At 35.2% G+C, this 18,234-nt stretch overlaps 1 protein-coding gene and 1 long non-coding RNA gene across 2 annotated transcripts in view; one reads left to right on the forward strand and one right to left on the reverse strand.

The window, feature by feature from the left end:
* Positions 1-18,234, reverse strand: part of LOC150105515 (uncharacterized) — a 227,578-nt gene that overhangs the window by 96,642 nt on the left and 112,702 nt on the right. The gene's annotated exons all lie outside the window — the stretch shown is intronic.
* LOC150105516 (dual oxidase maturation factor 2-like) overlaps positions 7,188-18,234 on the forward strand; it is a 62,290-nt gene continuing 51,243 nt past the window's right edge. Inside the window, exon 1 of the mRNA XM_090394864.1 lies at positions 7,188-7,278. The gene's annotated coding sequence lies outside the window, so the exon portion shown is untranslated. The remainder of the gene's footprint in view (positions 7,279-18,234) is intronic.

Below are 18,234 nucleotides of genomic sequence, written 5' to 3' on the forward strand. Positions count from 1 at the left end.
AAAAAAATGTGACAACAGTTTCATTAATTTATAGACATATTAATTTTTTGTAATGAAAACCATAAATACGGTAATCTCCATGTTAAAAATCAAATACTTTGGCTGAGATAGACAACGAACAAAGTATTTTACAATTAGTTATGCATTCATAACTAATTGTAGTGATTATATCCAATACCGAATTTCATCAAAATTCGTTCATTAATTTGGGTACTGATCACCAATTACAAAACGATAAACGAAAGGAGCATTAATTGTAAAGAACCCTTAATTTGAATGCAAGCTTCCGAATAAACAAAAAATAAAGTGTTTCATGTTTTTAGCCTGATATTTAAAACTTTGCTAGTTTCGGTCAGATGAATCGAGATATGGACAAGATGGGAAGACAAGATGTAATAGTACGAGTAACATCATGCAATATTTATGCGAGACATTTTAGCAATTCTTGGAGGACAACTAGATACACAGAATCGAATAATTAAGATAAGATAATTTACTATGTGCAAATCATGATATTGCATAATATCGCGATATTATACAACCTTAATTACTACACATCTTAGAAAACAAAAATCCTATTTAAAAAAAAATAAAAATAAAAAAAAAATACTAATACTGAAATCCACCGACTTACCTCTAAACTAATAGCATACGAAATACGGTTCACATTTCTCGTGAAGCACCGAATAACTACGATGTACTAACGCAGTTATTTAACCGGTTAGTAATCCTTCCATAATGTAAAAGATGTACACTGTAAATATTGGCAATACCTCTGAATTTTCTTTGTAATAATAATGACAGAAATAAATAAATAAATTATATATATATTATAATAATGAAGCAACATCATAACGTAGTGTAACATTTCTTTTTTTAAATTTTATTAGGAAAAATACATGTTGAACGTTTGTACAACTTAGAATAATCTGAATATTGAGACGGACATATTCAAAATCACCATGAGGAGAGATGAACTATAAGACGGATGGGTAAATAAATTCCATATTTAGTCTCTGCATCAGAATTTCCGGACTATTATAAACAAGTGAAAAATACCGAAATATATAAACTTTATAAAAATAAAAAAAAAAAAATCCTTAGCCCACCCATTACTAATGGGTTTTGCAAAACCTTTTCGTGAATGGGAATCACAAATAAATAAATAAATGAAAGTGGCATTTATTTTAATATGCAGGAGATGTTTTTTAAACAGGCATGTTATTTGCTAGTAAGCATGCATATCAGGATGCAGACTAAAAATATAGAGAAAGTTTTAATAAGAGAAAATGCTAGCAATTTTGGCATTATCACATTCGATCTCTTTTTTGTATTTCTTATGATAGATGAAATTTGAAGGTATTTCAGAACTAGTTACTTTTTTGCGTAACAAAACTTCTGAAGAAATGGAAATATTTATTTTACACTTGGCACATATGCAGGTTACTGCAAGATCGAAAAACAAAAGGATAGATGACATGCACTTTCGAAAAGTCATTAGCCTATTAGCGCAATAAACTACTGACATTATTTTAAAACTTATCCATAGTGAAATAATGTACTGCATCATAAGTGAATCAGATTTTCATTTGAAAATTAATAAATTATAAAAAGGTGATCTACGACTTAAAATCAATGCTATTTGTATCAAACCACACAAATCTTATGAACAATAAAATGAAAGATCGATAGATTTTTCAAAACAAATAAACAGGATTTAGAACTGAGATAATTCGTAAATTTCCTATATTTAAAATACATTTTAGAGCATTTCGTGAAACCCTAGATACATTTTTTTGGGGAGGGGGGATTAAGTATTGCATGTCAAAATAACATATGATCGGAAAGTTAGAGTATATACATAAGTATGTTGCAAGGTAAATTAACTTAGGAAAATAACTACAATATATAGGTGGATATGGAATTCTATTTATGACTTTATCCTAACAACGTGTTTGAATGAAATATATTTCATTCAAACACGAATAATTATATAAAAAGTATTCATTTTTTAACATTTCCGTTATAAAAAATTACAAACACGTGAAACAGTTATTAAATATATATTACGATAAATACTACCACGATTAAACAAATCGCTGAAGAACCACTGCAACTTAAGATACGAATGATTCCGACATTTAATGGAGAGTTCCGATCGCTGGTTTCAACTATTTAAAGTTGAAATTCAAAACAGTTGGAACGAACGTGTCGTCGATCAGACGCAGCCCTAACGGAGGTCAGGGATATATTCCAATAGATATTCTATTAAAAAATTCCTTTATAATTTTTAGTTATTGAAAACTTAATTATATAATAAATCTGCACTTATCTACGACAATGCAGCAACAAAAATATTTTAAAAAAAAGTGCCACGATGCTGGTTTTAATCTGTGAGACATTGGCAAATATCAGAATGTGTCTGGCTCGGGAGTGTGTGTGTGGGGGGGGGGGAGAATAAGTTAGGAAATTTTCCTATTCATTGCTTTAAAGAAATAAAGTGTGTGTACTGCTGGCGTAATCTATATTTATTTTCAACGTACCGAAGTAACCATATGTTCTGAAATGCATGGAAGATGCTGGACACAATCGTGTTTGAGATTTATCAGCCTTTGAGATGTTTCTTTGGAGGAATGTCTCAGTAACAGCAGCAAGAAAATATTTTACGGAAGAACGATGAATAACACCTGCTGAGATTTTATCACACCATTATTTTTCTATAAGGAAATTGTCTGGAACAAATGAAACCTGTTATTCAACTCGCCCACGATTCACTTGACCACTGCCTCGAAGAAGTTGCATCTGGTGATATTACTACCTCTTCATGCAATAGCATTCATTAAGACCAACTGAACTCCTGTCAGCGGAATCGTGAATTATGCCATTTCGTTCTTGCACATATCGCGGTTACATCTTATATTAAGTAAACAAATATTTTTATTCAAATTGCCTTTGGAAATAGGACTCCGTCATAGCTCTGTATTTCGACGATGCTCTTTGGCTGGGAAGAGCAGAGTTCAAATCTTGTCAAAGACGCGATTAGCCTTCATAATTGATTATGAACAATTTTAGAACTTGAAACCTAACAAAAATCCAGTGATCCCCCCCCCCCCATGCTACCCTTGGACTTATTTTTCAGAGCACTAGTTCACTGTCTCCTGTTGTCAAGTGACGGACTGTGAAGTTATTCAAAATCAATATAAAATACAGCATCAATAAAAAAAACAGACACATTCTTTGACAGAATGATAACTGGATAAAATTCATCCATATGTGTCAATGGATTGGAAAACTTATGTTACCGAAAATAATTTTTTCTTCATTCCCTGATCCTTTTTCTAACAATTATTACCTCGTAGATCATGTTCAAGATGGATTTCTGAGCCATTCTGCAAACAGATAACATCAACTATCATTTGTTTTTCTTCTGAAAAAATTATGTGCAATTTACAATCGTCAAGGTGTATTTGCATCGTTTCAAAACTGGGTCGCACTTAATTATGACTCAAGTACTTTAGATATATATATTTTTTATTGTAATGCAACTGCCGAATCTTTCCCGTATGAGTTAAAAATCAAGATAGAGGCTAAGTAAATTGGCTTCATATACAACTAATGAATGCTCTGATAGGGCAGTTTTAATTCTATCTGTATAGTCTACCATGCAGACAGGAAAGAGGTTTTCGGACCGAGTGATGAATCAATCGACTGTGAGATGCGGTGATTGATTCATTCAATCCAATACCCTTGGAGGGTAATGGATGGCAATGCTGTAGCTAATGAAGTTCTAACTGAGGCTCGGCTATTGCTGTTACCCTCTTGTCATGATCAGAGCTTTAATTGCTCAATAACACCTTATCTCTACACTGTCCTCTACAGATAACGGGGAGGATGAAAAGCATTCTTGCTTCGCCCCTTTAAGCCAGTCCTTATAAGGATTATAAGGACTATGCAGACAGGATTAACCAGCCAAAAGATCATAGCGCATATTCTCAATTGGGTATATTATATAGTGAAACCTGTGGAGTATTCCTAACTAAAAATTCACACGCATACCAGAGTAATTAAACTTTAACGATATGTAGATATTTTGTCTTAAGTATCTTAAGACATCATCAGTACAGTTATTACAAACAATAATAAAACTAGGAATTACATTCAAAAGGAACAGTCAGTGCGCATGCTTACATTAGAATCCCTGGATGCGTACAGTAGCGTGTTTGAGGACTAAAATATTTGGCTGTAAATTAAAATATACCTGATAAATTTATTTTATACAATTGAGGATAATAATTTCCCAGACCTTTTGGGATAGTGCCACAGTCATTACGGTTGGGCCTGTGACGTAAGGCTTCAATACTTTATTTATATAAACGCTCATGTTTATATAAAGATATATGTAGCAGCTGGTGTTTTTCCATTGGATCCTATGGTCAGGGTTTTCAACTCCATGTTGAGCGAGGTCAGATTTGTGCGGTTTGATCAGACAGATGTGGTCTTGGTGTTCGTAAGTAGATGCATCTCTGAACACCAAGACCATATCTGTCTGATCAAACCGCACAAATCTGACCTCGCTCAACATGGAGTTGAAAACCCTGACCATAGGATCCAATGGAAAAACACCAGCTGCTACATAGATCTTTATATAAACATGAGCGTTTATATAAATAAAGTATTGAAGCCTTACGTCACAGGCCCAACCGTAATGACTTAACCGTAATGACTGTGGCACTATCCCAAAAGGTCTGGGAAATTATTATCCTCAATTGTATAAAATAAATTTATCAGGTATATTTTAATTTAATTTTAATTTACAGCCGAATATTTTAGTCCTCGAACACACTCTACTGTACGCATAGTGGTATTCCAATGTAAGCATGAGCACTAAGTATTCCTTTGAATGCAATTCGTAGTGTTATTGTTTGTAACAGTCCGCTCGGTTAGCCTTGTGTCTGTGCGCTTCGCAACCATATGCCTGGGGAAGGAGTGTCCTGGGTTCGATTCCCGTCGGTGACGTGAGGAGCTGAAGGATCTTCATCGGCCTTAGCCGGTCTTGGGCGTAGACAGTAGGGTTTTTTCCTCAGTTTATCCTGGGGTTTTTCATCCAGCAAAGCAGGCAAGCCAGCCTTGAGAACTCAACATTACGGACATAGGATACACAGGGACGTAGGGCTGACCACCTTATCCTGTGAACGGTTTGAGTTCCGATGATTAACTAACCCTCGACACCACAAGGGAAAAGGAGGATGAGATTGTTCGTAATAACTGTACTAATGATGTCTTAAGACGAAATATCTACATATTATTAAAATTTAATTACTGTGGCATACGTGTGAAGTTTTAGTTATCAATTGGGTGTATTCTCTTTCCGGTTTGTCAGCCTTGCGAGATTAAAAACTACTCTTCGGGATGAAAAACCCTGCCATCCCTCTTATGAAACTGGCTAACTCAACTTTAGTCAAACAACCAAAGGCCATCATTATTGCTGACTGAACTATAAGGCAACCGCCGTCGTACATGAAACTGGATGTAAAAATGACATTTACAACTCTGCAAAATAAGCAACTACACAGTGCAGTGATTCCACAAAAGTAAAAGATTTAATGTTTTTCAATAATTTCATAAAGAAAAAAAAATAGGATCTTTCCTAGAAACAATCGCATGGTCAATGCTTATTAATAGGCTAGAATCAAACTGGCCATTTCATACAACGACATAATCGAAGTAATTGTAAAACTACCTTGCATGTTGTTGGGTTATTTCTGAATTACGGGCATTGGAAGTCCATTGTATTATGCCTGTTAATGGCACTGTGTTCTTCTGGCCAGTTTGCCTGCTTTGTGGGATAAAAAACTCTTCTGCATGAGACTGGCAAAATAATCTTCACTTGCAAAGCCTTTATAAAAAAAGGTAATTTGCGTCCCAGAGAGAAATCGAACTCATAAACAAATTTGATATTCTTGGTTCGATGCGTTTTATACATTGTGTCTTGTTCACCATCTAGAAATATATTTCTAGTTGTTACAAAAATGGGATTTTCTTATGACGCAGTAGATCAAGCCGACATGAAGAATGAATTTAAAATTTGTGCGCTTAACTTTGACCACAATTATTTGAAAGCGGCTCGATCGAAGATATATTCCTTTCTGTTCTCAGTTACATTTACTGAGTCTCAATAGAAGCGCTCGCGCTTCTATTCAGACTCAGTAACTGCATCTGGACATATCATGGTGTAATACATGATATGTCCAGATGATAACATATCATGTATTACATGATATGTTATCAGATAAAACGACTATTGTAACAATGTGGACTGCTCTTAAAACTTTCTAGATTGTAATCAATACTCGGTTGTTGTTTTCTCTCCTACAAAAATAACAGTTATGAAAAAAAATGTGTTGCATACTATAGTATTATCTATATAAATAATAAACTTCAAAATTAGCATAATTAAAGTTATGTTACTTTAATTTTAATCTACCATGACTGAGGTCGGCTGTCATTTTGTTTAGGTTTGAAGGAAAACTCAATTTTCATGCGATCCCTATTTACTGATGTCAAAAAGGACCGCCTTTTATACTGGAATGCGTTTAGTTATAATCATTTCCATTTTACTAAATATAGCAGCTGATCCTTCCAGATACTGCATTACGGTTGGCAATCTTGAAATATTGCAACGTGTTTCAAAGTTTTATGTATTATTAGATAAAACCGTCATGTGTAAGATTGCACATAACACATGAAACAAAACATGAAGAGAAAGTTACACTCAGTTCGCCATTTAGTAAATTCTCCTGTTTAATAACTAATTATAGCTGGAATTGCTGCAACAGAACATTATTCACAATGACGTCCGTCCGAATGCAACACTGTTAATGCTAATAGAAAATGGCATCGGTGAACTACCGTATCTGATTACGTACTGCTAGTGTCTAGTAGCGGAAACTCTAATCTAAACACCAGGTGGACATCTCATTAAGCAATATTGTTTTCGGTGATTATCACACCTATACGTTCCCCCCATACTGTCACAGGCGTGGCTACGACAGGATGTCCAACGACAGTGATGCGGCTGATGGTCTTTCCAACTTCCTTTTCTTCTGATTGGCGAATTTCCTACTGGCGTCATTCCAAAACACGACTGTGAGCAGTGCTGACTGCAATATCCGCAAGGAATAAAAGTGGCGGTATCGCAACGACACGTGGTCTATGTGTGCCCTGAAGAAAGAGAAAGTCGCACGTTGAAGACAAGTTGCTAAAAGCAAAATTGGAAGGGTAAGTGCTTTTTCATATTATATACCTGTTTGTATATATGTAACATACAAATGTTTATCAAAGTATTGACAATGCTTTGAAAGATAACAAATTGTCAATGCTTTTTTAATTAAAACGAATTATATTCTACAAGACTTTGTAGAGTTTCTATTTCTTTTAAAGCATTTTAATCAATTTTCGCTATAACAAGGGAAAATAATACGCAAGATGACGAGGATTTGCCATAAAAAACGGAAATCAAAGTCTCAGACTGATTTACTATAGCAAACGAAGTCAAGTTACTTGTAGTTTAAGGAATTTGGATATCCGTCATTTGTATAGTAATCTTTTTATTTATCAAAATTTTGTTGACTAAAATGTTACGATGCTTACTAATCAGCGCATTTCTTGGAAAATCACAATATTTATTTAGTATTATGCTATTTTTGGAAGTTCAATGGGGAATACAAAAGTTAACATAATATACAGGAAATTCACGATTTCGTTATCATATCTTTATTAAAAATTCAATGTGCAAAATCAAATTGGCTATTTTTAAAATGCATTAAGATGAAAATGCTGAAAACTTAAGAGTATTAATTATAAAACGGCTTATTTAAATTTCCCTCGCGTTTAATAATTCGAGGATTGTTTTCGATACGCGTGGATTTTTCCTCACTCCAGCTTTTTTATGTGAAAATCTCTCAATAAAGGCTGTTAGCCTAGCTAAGGATTCAAGCCACTTCACACCTCCAATAAGCAGGGTGGTTATGGTAGTCTCGCGTGAGTAATTGAAGTAAATAGTAAAAGACCTCCCCTCCCCAATCCTATCCCGACATATGCAGGAATTTAGTGCCTCAAGCATGTGGAGAGATTCTATATAATTAAATTCATTAATTTAGTTTTATTTTTAAAAAGAATTAAAATAGCATGAAAATATTTTATGGAATTCAGAATTTTATTTACACTGCTTCTGTTATATTATTAACAAATACTCTTTTGAGAAAATTCTAACATTAATTTCGTCGGTGACGTAATACAAGGGGGAAAGTCCCCCTTCAAACGGACTACTTATTACTCATAGCGTGATATAATTACTTTTGATAAATTACCTTATTTAAATCTTTCCATTGTTGACTATTTGTAGAGTTTAGATGAGTCCCATATTTTTAAGTCTAAGATAATACTTATATTTTTGTAAGTGCCCAGACATAACGGTTACAGGGTCCTCTGAGAGAGAGATTCTTTGCATGGATTCCAGGTATAAAGGACATCAGAAACCATGAATAAACTGCACAAAAGGTGGGAAAAAAAGAAAAAAAAAAGTTCTCAAAATTTTGCACTTAAACGCATGCTTGTTTTAGCCTCCCTTGTTTCTATATGTGAAATCCAATTCACATTGATAAACGCATTATCAACAACAAGATTATTTTCCAGACATTATTATCTTAATTTTATTTTTACTTCCTGTAAGTAGCATATATTTATGATAGTGTTAACATAATCTAATAGAAATAATGGTTTCGTAATTATTGGTTTAGTTTATTATTAGTTCAGCTGAAAATATTAAAGGATACGACAAGATTTTTCACTTTAAAAATGGGACAGTCGAAACAACAATCATGCTCCCCTGCTGAAAGGATCTGAATTCGAATCTCATTTGGAACACGAGGAATATACACGGTCTTTTCCAACTGCAAGCAATTTAACGGATTTCTTACGGGTTGATTCTTCTTGGAATACAGTTTTTCCACCCAGAAAAACCAGCGGGAAAAGAACATGGAGTTAAACAAAAACTGTAAACAGTGTGCCTTGTCGTAATTACAAAAACAACTACTCTTCAAATTGGATTTATTATTTACACAGTTGCATAAGAGGTTTCTCGATGTGCACTTCAAGTAGGGAATGAAAGTGACGATGCACACAGAAATGTTATCACTATAGATCAACGGTAGTGTGCTAATCTGAAATTAAGGCCAAAGAGGAATGAAACATATTGCGAGTGCTGTTCTTATGTATCAATATAAGCTCTTTAAGAGCTTCATGATTTTTTTTTTTTAAGCGAGTTAAAATTAGAGAATATATAGAATAGGGGACCAGGGGAAAGCCCTTGCTATCAAGATGATATTCCCCTGTGGTATTCGGACCACCCCACCATATCTGGTGGGCTTCCCTATCCGCCACCCAGGGGACACGCTCTCTAGAGGTTACTCCGAGAGAGCTTCTTTGCATGGATTCCAGGTAAACGTATAAAGGACATAGACCATGAATAAACTGCACAGAAGGCATTTAATCACGTGCAGGATTTTGTTCAACTCTTAAAAAAAACTTTATACAACGAATAGCATAAAAATCGGCATCTTCATAACTATGTTACAAAGACACAGATATCTAGCACTCGATTAGCAAGCAGCTGATCAGTGGCACTGTGTAGCATTTCTTTTTTATTTGACTTTTGTCCAACTCGTTGGGGAGGGAACACCAGTCAATTGTGCAACACATCTTTAGCTGAAAATCTGTATACTGTATTTGGAGGAGTGGCGAACACTCGAACACAGAATTCGTTATATTCATCACCACGACTAAGAATATTATCCAGTAAAAATTTGATATTTTGTTTAAAACCATGTTGTTAAATGGTAAACGCAGTACACAGAAATATTGGAGCTGAAATGGATGTGCGCCTTTTACACTATGTTAGCAGCATTTCTCTTAAACAAGACTCGAACATAGGAGGAGCAAGCTAGCATTAATAACTTGACATTTTTTTTTTTATGTAAAAATTCCACCCAAGAAAGGTTATAAACATAGTACATTAGTATTAGTGTGAGCAGCAACGGTTACTTAATCCGGAAACCCTGCTCTAGACACAAAAAAAGTGAAACTTCAAGTTTCATATTTGGTCTATGGTCAATTTTCGAATCACTCTCTGCTTCCAGTAATTAGCGGGGGTTATAGCCTCACACCAGTCTAGAAATTCATCTCCTACCTAAAGATATTCACAAATATCCGTGCCCACAGCGGGATTCGAACCATCAGTCTTGGCTGGAAAAACGGGACGCTATCTGCTTGGCCAAAGTATTGCAAAAATTCATCTGTATGCAGATATAGTTGAAACATTTCGCCAGATACTAAGGCTAGTCTGATCCACACAAGTGGATCAGACTAGCCTTAACAGTTTTTTTTCTCTCTAGAAAACTCTATATTTCATCTGCCCAAAAAGCTACCTGGCCTAAAAACACAAGCAATTAACAGCTATAATACATGGTCTCATAGCCTTAAGTTGTTTTGGTCAGAATTTCGACCAACCCAATGCTGCATACTAAACAGCTGAACTGTGACAAAGAGGAATCTAATTTCCATTTGTAACATTTCTCCTGTAGGAAAACTGACTTCGTTCTTTAAGGATCACATTTTTTTATGGATAACTATGGCCAGCCAATCAAAAATTCTCTCTCTTTCTCTCATTCACACACAAATCTCGGCTGCCTATCCATCATACTCTTTAAGCGTGCTTTGAAATAAGATCCGAGATTCGTTTCCTCATTAGAAAATGATTGATATTAAGGAGGCAATCATGGCCATGAGTTTATATTAGTGTGAGTTTGAATTTGCAAGTGCGACTGACTGAATTGAGTAGCATATCCGCTCTTCAAACAAGGCTGCGGTCGATTCCCACTTTTGACATAGATATTTCCGGATTATAAAAGAATAAATAAAAAAATTAGTCCACCCATAATTTTAATTTATTAAAGTCCTACCATCTATTGCGAGTGGAAGACAAAAATAAATTTCTGGGAGACGAAATCCTCTCGCCATCGTTTGAGGCTGGCAAATGCACCTTTAGTTGAAAAAGTGCTCATAAAGATTAAGTCTTAGACGGGATTGAAATGCAAGTTGTCGTTGTAATTGACTTGAAGTTCAGTATACAAGTAAGAGAATTCAGAATGAAACTCTGAAAAGCTTTAATTCGGAGCGAATGAGTTGTTGAACGCTTCCCTGTTTTATTCGAGTATGAAGAGAGCTACAGTTTATATCGAGTTTTAATTTTGAAATATTTCAAAATTAAATCAATTTTGAAAACCAAATTGTTTTCAGTATACAGGTACTCCTCGACTATGAAATGTAGGACTTCCAAACTTTCCCACAATTCTGAATTATTTTTAATAATAATTTTATTTTAAGCTATCAAAATTGGCTTCGTTCGCCCAGTGGTTGGCGTATCTGCTCCAATCAGCTGCAGGTTCGAATCCCGCCATGGAAGTTTTGCAATTGCCTTTAGGTGGGAGATGAATTTCGTCAGATAGTGTGAGACAACCACTCCAACTTACTCGAAGCATGAGGTAGCTTGTTGAAAAATATCACATGTTTGGTCTCTTAGAGCAAGGCTTCCAGTATCAAAAAAATCATTAGCCCACCCCCATGTACGAATGTCTGTTGCTTAAAAAAAAACTTGTGGGTGAGAGCGCCCTTATTGGGATGAGAAACGAAGTTTGCAGAAGCCACTCGAGCTTGTGCCTTTCAAGAATCCGAAGAACATTTTTTTTTTTTTTTTCTTTCCGCCAAAGGAGACCCTTGGTTTACATGGTAATGACACGATTTGCGAAGATGCATCTTAGTGCTATACAGTTCTTAAAAATTCAAAGAGGATGGATGATATGTTAGTCTGTTATCGAGAGATATCCCGTAACAACTCAACAAATTCGTCAGAAAGATGGAACTGTCCACATCGCACCAGTCTTCTACCACCTTACACGTTAGTTTATGCTTATTATACAACGTACAAAAATTAATTAAATTATTTTTTGTACGTTGTACAAAATGTGCATGTATTAGTATACATTATGTTATCCGATTTTTTTCCTGATTGTCATTCATACCAATCACCACTTAATTACTAAGGAAACAGGCGAGCTCTAATACTGGAGATGAGTCAAATTCCGACTTATAAAAATTCGACTAATGAAGGGGTTTATGGAACGGAATATTATCGCAAAGTCAGTGTCCATACGTTCACTGACGAACATAAGTCACGTGATAAGAATGCGCTGTACGTGTGTCGAATATTATTATTCGTGACACCTCCAAGGAGTCCGAAGGCTCATCGCGGGAGGACACCTACAACTGCCTCAACCACTACACCGAACCTCTACTACGAATCATCTCCATCAACGCCATCTACCGCCCACCACCAAAACTAGTATTTTTTGTCTGTAAATTGCGTATGTTCTGAAGGGCCGATTTGTCTGTATGCGGGATGAAAAACCCGAGTTTCCGGGAGGGAAAAACCCCGCTACCTCCGTATGAGATCGGCTAACTCACCTTCGATTGAAATCGTCCAGATAAAGATTCCTCCTGTCACGACGAGAATCGAACTTAGGCCTATTCCAATCGAAGGGCGCGATGTACCGTTGTTCTTCCAATTGCGCTACGGAGGCGCTTTATAAAATATATCGTATTATAAAACTCCAAATATCACATGCTAGGTCTCTTTTAGATTTTGCTTTCCATTCTTATGTGATTGGGAATTCTACATTGGATATTGAAACCGAGTTGCAGTAGTAGTTGGATTCAGTATCCAGACTATTCCCGAAGAACTTCCATTTCGCTAATAACATAAGCTGATTTGGCATACTCTACAACTTGGGTTACTCATGAAAATTACGTTTAGATAATGAAACTATTTATGTTACACAAATGTCACCAACAAGTTCTAGAATTCCTTCCTTTTTTCTAAGAACTTTGTTTTTCCGTGCAGATAAATAATGTATTTGAATGAATTTCCCTTTAATTTCAACCTTGATCTCCAGTGTTTTGATACTGAGAGAAGATAAACGATAAGGACACGCAAGTGCTATTACAACACCCAAGCATCAGTCACAAATCCGCACCAGCAAAAAAGAACACCGTACAATGTAGATATGCATGATATCACAAGCGCCTTGAACGAAGTGCTGTGATTTCCTTTAAGGAGATTAAATGAATAAGTTAAGGGAAAATACCTTGGAGTTCTTCAACCTCGCACACGCACCATATATAAACATTTACGCATAATGATTTCCAGCCTTTGTGTTTCTCCTCAACGTCTTCTTTAAATTTCTTGGCTTTAACAAGTCGGTGTTATCTGCCCGAGAGAAGGAGGTGCCGAAAAAGAGATCAATCACGTCTGTTATCTGAACCCAGGTTTATCAGGCGTTGTTTATGCGTGGGGGAAAAAAAAAGTTAGCCTTTATTCGGAGGTTTGATTTTCCTTCCACAGACAAATCGGTAGGGGAACACGGCAGCTAAGTCACGTAGTATATTCGAGAACACAATCAAATGTTTGGATATCACAAGAACAAACAAAACAGTTTCACTCTTAACAATCAAGTTGATCGAGTAATATTTCCAGGATCTGTCAGAGTCGGCGCAAACTTCTTTGAGGTCTTCTCTGTAAGTTAGTCAAAATTATAAAAATTTAAAAGCAGGGATTGGTTACCAAATGACGGTTCGAATCCAGCTCATTAACTGATTCGATTTCGGTGACAGTGGTACATGATAACCAGGAGATTCTTCTCAGACAATTTTTTAAATTTAATTTTTTTTTCTATCAGTTTTCGCGGCCCAAAGATTAAAATAAGAAAACAGAAATGAGAAAACTTATGGTATAGAAGAGGCTTTATGTTGCAAAACTCACATTGATAAGCCGTGATCGTAGAGTACTGATGCCATAATCATAACGAAGAAGCATTCAGTGCAATAACAAACAGTAGCAATATTTTACGCTAAATAATAATAATAAATATATAAGAAAATATTAAATGCGTTAGGTGCTGATGAAGATAAACAGCACAATCGTTAGGGTTTAAACTTAAACTCTTACTATTTGAGAGACTTCTCATAAATAAAATCTAAAAGACTAAATCCGTATGATAGTCAAAAAGAAAATTAATAAAATAAACGATTAACATATTTCCGATTAATATTATGCACTTATGTAATAGCACACTCGACCGACAACAATGTAAATGCAAGAATTAAGTTTCTTACTACTTTCATTAATGTTAACTTCATTGACATTGTCTAAAATAAATGCGTACTAATGCTGCCTGTTCTGCGGTACAGTTGGTTAATTTTATCTCTTGCCAAATATGTTTTCTTATAGATTTAGAACTAATTTTAGAATGGAAGAAGATGGTCGTCTCCTTTAGCATAACCTCGGCAACCGAGTGGAAGCATCTTCGCTTGTAGGCAACAGGCTGTGGGTCAGAATCCCACTGTGGCATGGATATTTATGTAAATCATCAGGTAGTAGGTGGCGTTCACCGCATTTATTTTAATGTGGGACCACCACTCCACTTTTTCGAGGATGAAGTAAGTGGCTAGAAAACAAAATCCATGTCTGGTTTCTAGAACAAGTTTTCCAGATTATTTAATCCTTAAGCCTACCCACAATGCTAATATTAGGTTTCTTTCGACTTTTCATGGGTAGAATGAAACACAGGCAAAAGGGGGGGGGTCTTTCTTTTGAGTAAAGGCTTCTTTATTATATAGACGAATTTTATTTAATTACAGTAACTTTCAAAAGCCGGTTAAAATTGGAATATGTATATTTTGTAAGCCACATTGAAAATGGAGGTGTGAAGGAAGTTATACGCTGAAGAGCGTGATCATATTACACTTAGTTATGTCATCAGACCAAGAAAATCCGCAGATGGCAACTGCTGTTAAACTTGTTTTAAATTTCCGGTTCTTCTAGTCTTATATTAAATAACTTTCGTTAAAAAAAACAAACTGAAAATTGGAAAAACACCTAAAAAGTCTTTAAATAACCAAAGGAGGAGAAAAATCAAATTAAAGTTGTATTACGAACAGTAATACAATTTATTAGGTTCTAAATAGTGCAATACTAGTTTCGTGATAGAATTTACGATTAATAATGCTTTTTTTCATTCGGGAATACTTCCATATTCTGGAATGAATCCCGAGAGAATGTAAAAAAAGATATGTAACCTCGTGTAACTACACGTTCAAATGCGTTTGGAAGTGTTGTTCTACTCAAGCTTAAGCTTGTGTGCGAGTTATTCTGAGTACGATGTTTTTTTTTTTTTCTTCTGAACGTCGCAGAGAACATTCTATTTCCATGAAGATCATTAAAATAACTTTCGTGGAAAACGTTTCACAATTGCGAGTGGCATGCGGAGCTAAAAATTATTGCATTTTTTTTTTTTTTTTCTTAGCACAGTTCGACAGTATTCAGTAAGTAGCAGGTGTTAAGAAGAGTGAGGAAAGAGACCTGTGAACTTTTATCGCAGAGAGGCATTATCTACGCACACTTTTATCCTGAACCGTAATGAAATAATTCACGGCCAAGGTCGCTTCTGATACCGCAGAAACAATCCAGATGTTGAGAGGTCAAAACAGGTAAAGGTTGGTCGCGTCACGCTGTCGACAAATGCAAGTGTGGGTGGACTAGTACGATGCGTAACATCGAATTAGTCTTGATAACGTCTTGGGACACGTCTGTGAGTCAGTTTCTGAAGAATAACCAACTAGGAAGAAACAGACATTGCTCAGTTAACAGTGGAAATCCCATCTGCGAGTAGGAAATGAATTATAATTAAAACAGGACAGTTTTTATCTATAAAACTCAACATTTATGAAGCGAAATACATTAACAGTAATGCTTATCATTCCTGGAATGAAAACACTGCTTTGTGTTTAGCCCACTTTATCGTGAGCTGGTTTATTTCCACATCGCTGAGCGGTAACTGAGATAAATACAATAACAAAAAACACGCATATGGAGAAACAATGAAAAAAAAAATACATTTTTAAGAAGAATTAATTTTAGACACTTTTTGAGAAGCATCCATTAACATCGCAAACCCTACACTCAATATGGTGATACATTTTTCTTCTATTTGTATATACGAAATATGACTTCTGCATTGATTGATTACAACGATCTTGGATTGATGAGATCACAATAAAGGTCAAAACGATCTGGCTGATGATCCTTCCCATAATGTTTTTAATGCTAAAACATTATGGGATACTGAAGCAATTGATGTGAAGTTAATAGACTAGTCGTAAAGATACTTCACGTGCAAACTTTGTTCGCTTACGCATGGATCAAGTATTGAAATAAATTTCTTGTCAAGTATAATATACCAGTACACTTAATGAATAACGTACTCTTTACAGCAGTCATAGTCCAAACATTACTCTGATGTAAAGAGCGTATTGAGAATTGCTACTGATTCCTACGGTCTACTGTACAATCACGGCAAGCTCAGAAAATCAGCAAGTCGAGACATGCCATTTTTTGGAATACGCAGTAGCCGTTGCATGGAATTATCAAGCAATACAATTTGAGAAATACAGCGTTCTATTTCCTTTCAACAGTTTGTGATGTGGTCTATTGCTTCGTTTTCTGAACACCATCACGTTTCCATCTTTTCAATGGCGCCAGTCACAATTAATCTCGGCCGATCTAATTGAGCTGCAGTGGTTAGTTGGAAACACGACGAAGCAACTAAGTCTACGAGACGGGTGTATTATGTTAAGCCCCTTCCTGTAATGTTAATCCATTTCTAGAAAACCAAATTCCAGCACCGCACACAATTGTTACCATTTCGTTTCTATCTCTTTACTTTATAATCTTGTTATGAAGCTTGGTCTGTCACTGGTATGTAATATTCAAGAAAAGAGATTAGTAATTTTTGAAAATGGTTATTTGTGGCATATTTTACCATACCTGATCAATCTTAATGAAATTTGGTATACGGAATCTTGATTAAAATTTTGAATTTTGGTTTCGAGATTAAAGTGTGTGTGTGTATACATACATACATACATACACACACACACACACACTTTATGGGGAAAGTACGTATATACTTTTAGTAATATACGTACTTTTCATAGTAATTTTCAACCAAGAATCTTTAGAAAATTCATATGACGGAGAATAAGCGGATCTCTTATGGACGTGACAGGGTTTTTTCATTCTACACAACAGTCAAACGCCGGAAAACACATGCAATTAACAGACATAACCTTCGTTATTATTTGCCTCAGCCGTAATTACAACCATTCCGCGCAGGTGCGATATTTTCACTTCGATTGGAAAAACCTAGGACGCGATAATCCTTTATAGGCGTTTTTCATCTGAAAGCGAGTTAACCGGTTTTCATAACGGAAATGGTAGGGTTTTTTCCTTCCGAGAAAGAGACAAACCGCAGAAAATACACCATTTACGGAAAGAGTACTGTGTCAGCTTTATTTAGCCATAATTCCATCCATCCAAAGCGAATCCACCACCTCCTTTCAAGCTGTTCTGAAATGATGACGGACTCGTGTCTCATTAAAAAAACTTCGATGGTTTATTAATCACACACACACAAAAAAAAACTGAATATATTAATTCACTATTCCTGACTGAGACACTCGAAGGATAAAAATAGCAAAAATTAAAGTAATTTGAATAAAAACAATATCAAGCAAGCATTTAAACGTTTTGGTTCCGCCCTAAGCACATTCAAAGCGACTAGATTTTTGTTGATTTAAAAGCAAAATTACAATTTAAAGTTCTAGTTAAATCCTTATTTAAAGCTAATAGGAAAAAAAAAAAAAAAAGCAGGCAGAAAGCTCTGATGCAGAATGCCAGCGCTTTTTTTGAATGTAGTATGAATATGACGGTTTCGCGTGCGCGACTTGACACTTGGTAGCTAAAGTTTATATACGATCATTAATTGATATTCTACATAATTGAACGATCAACTGATCATATAACTTCAGGAGGATCTTTGTTAGAAAATTTCTTTTTATTTTCAAATAAGAAATAACGTAAATAGAAACTTTACTTTCATGTTAATTTTTTAAATTTACTTTCGTAGTGTTTGGCTGACAGTAACCTGATAATGCGATTCATGGAACTAATCGATTTCAATGTGCACGAGTTATTTGGTGCAGTTAAATCAGTATTTGAATCAA

The sequence above is a fragment of the Typopeltis vanoorti genome, chromosome 6 (assembly GCF_054136105.1).
Source record: "Typopeltis vanoorti isolate ZY-2024b chromosome 6, IOZ_Tvanoo_1.0, whole genome shotgun sequence".
Lineage (NCBI taxonomy): Eukaryota > Metazoa > Arthropoda > Arachnida > Uropygi > Thelyphonidae > Typopeltis > Typopeltis vanoorti.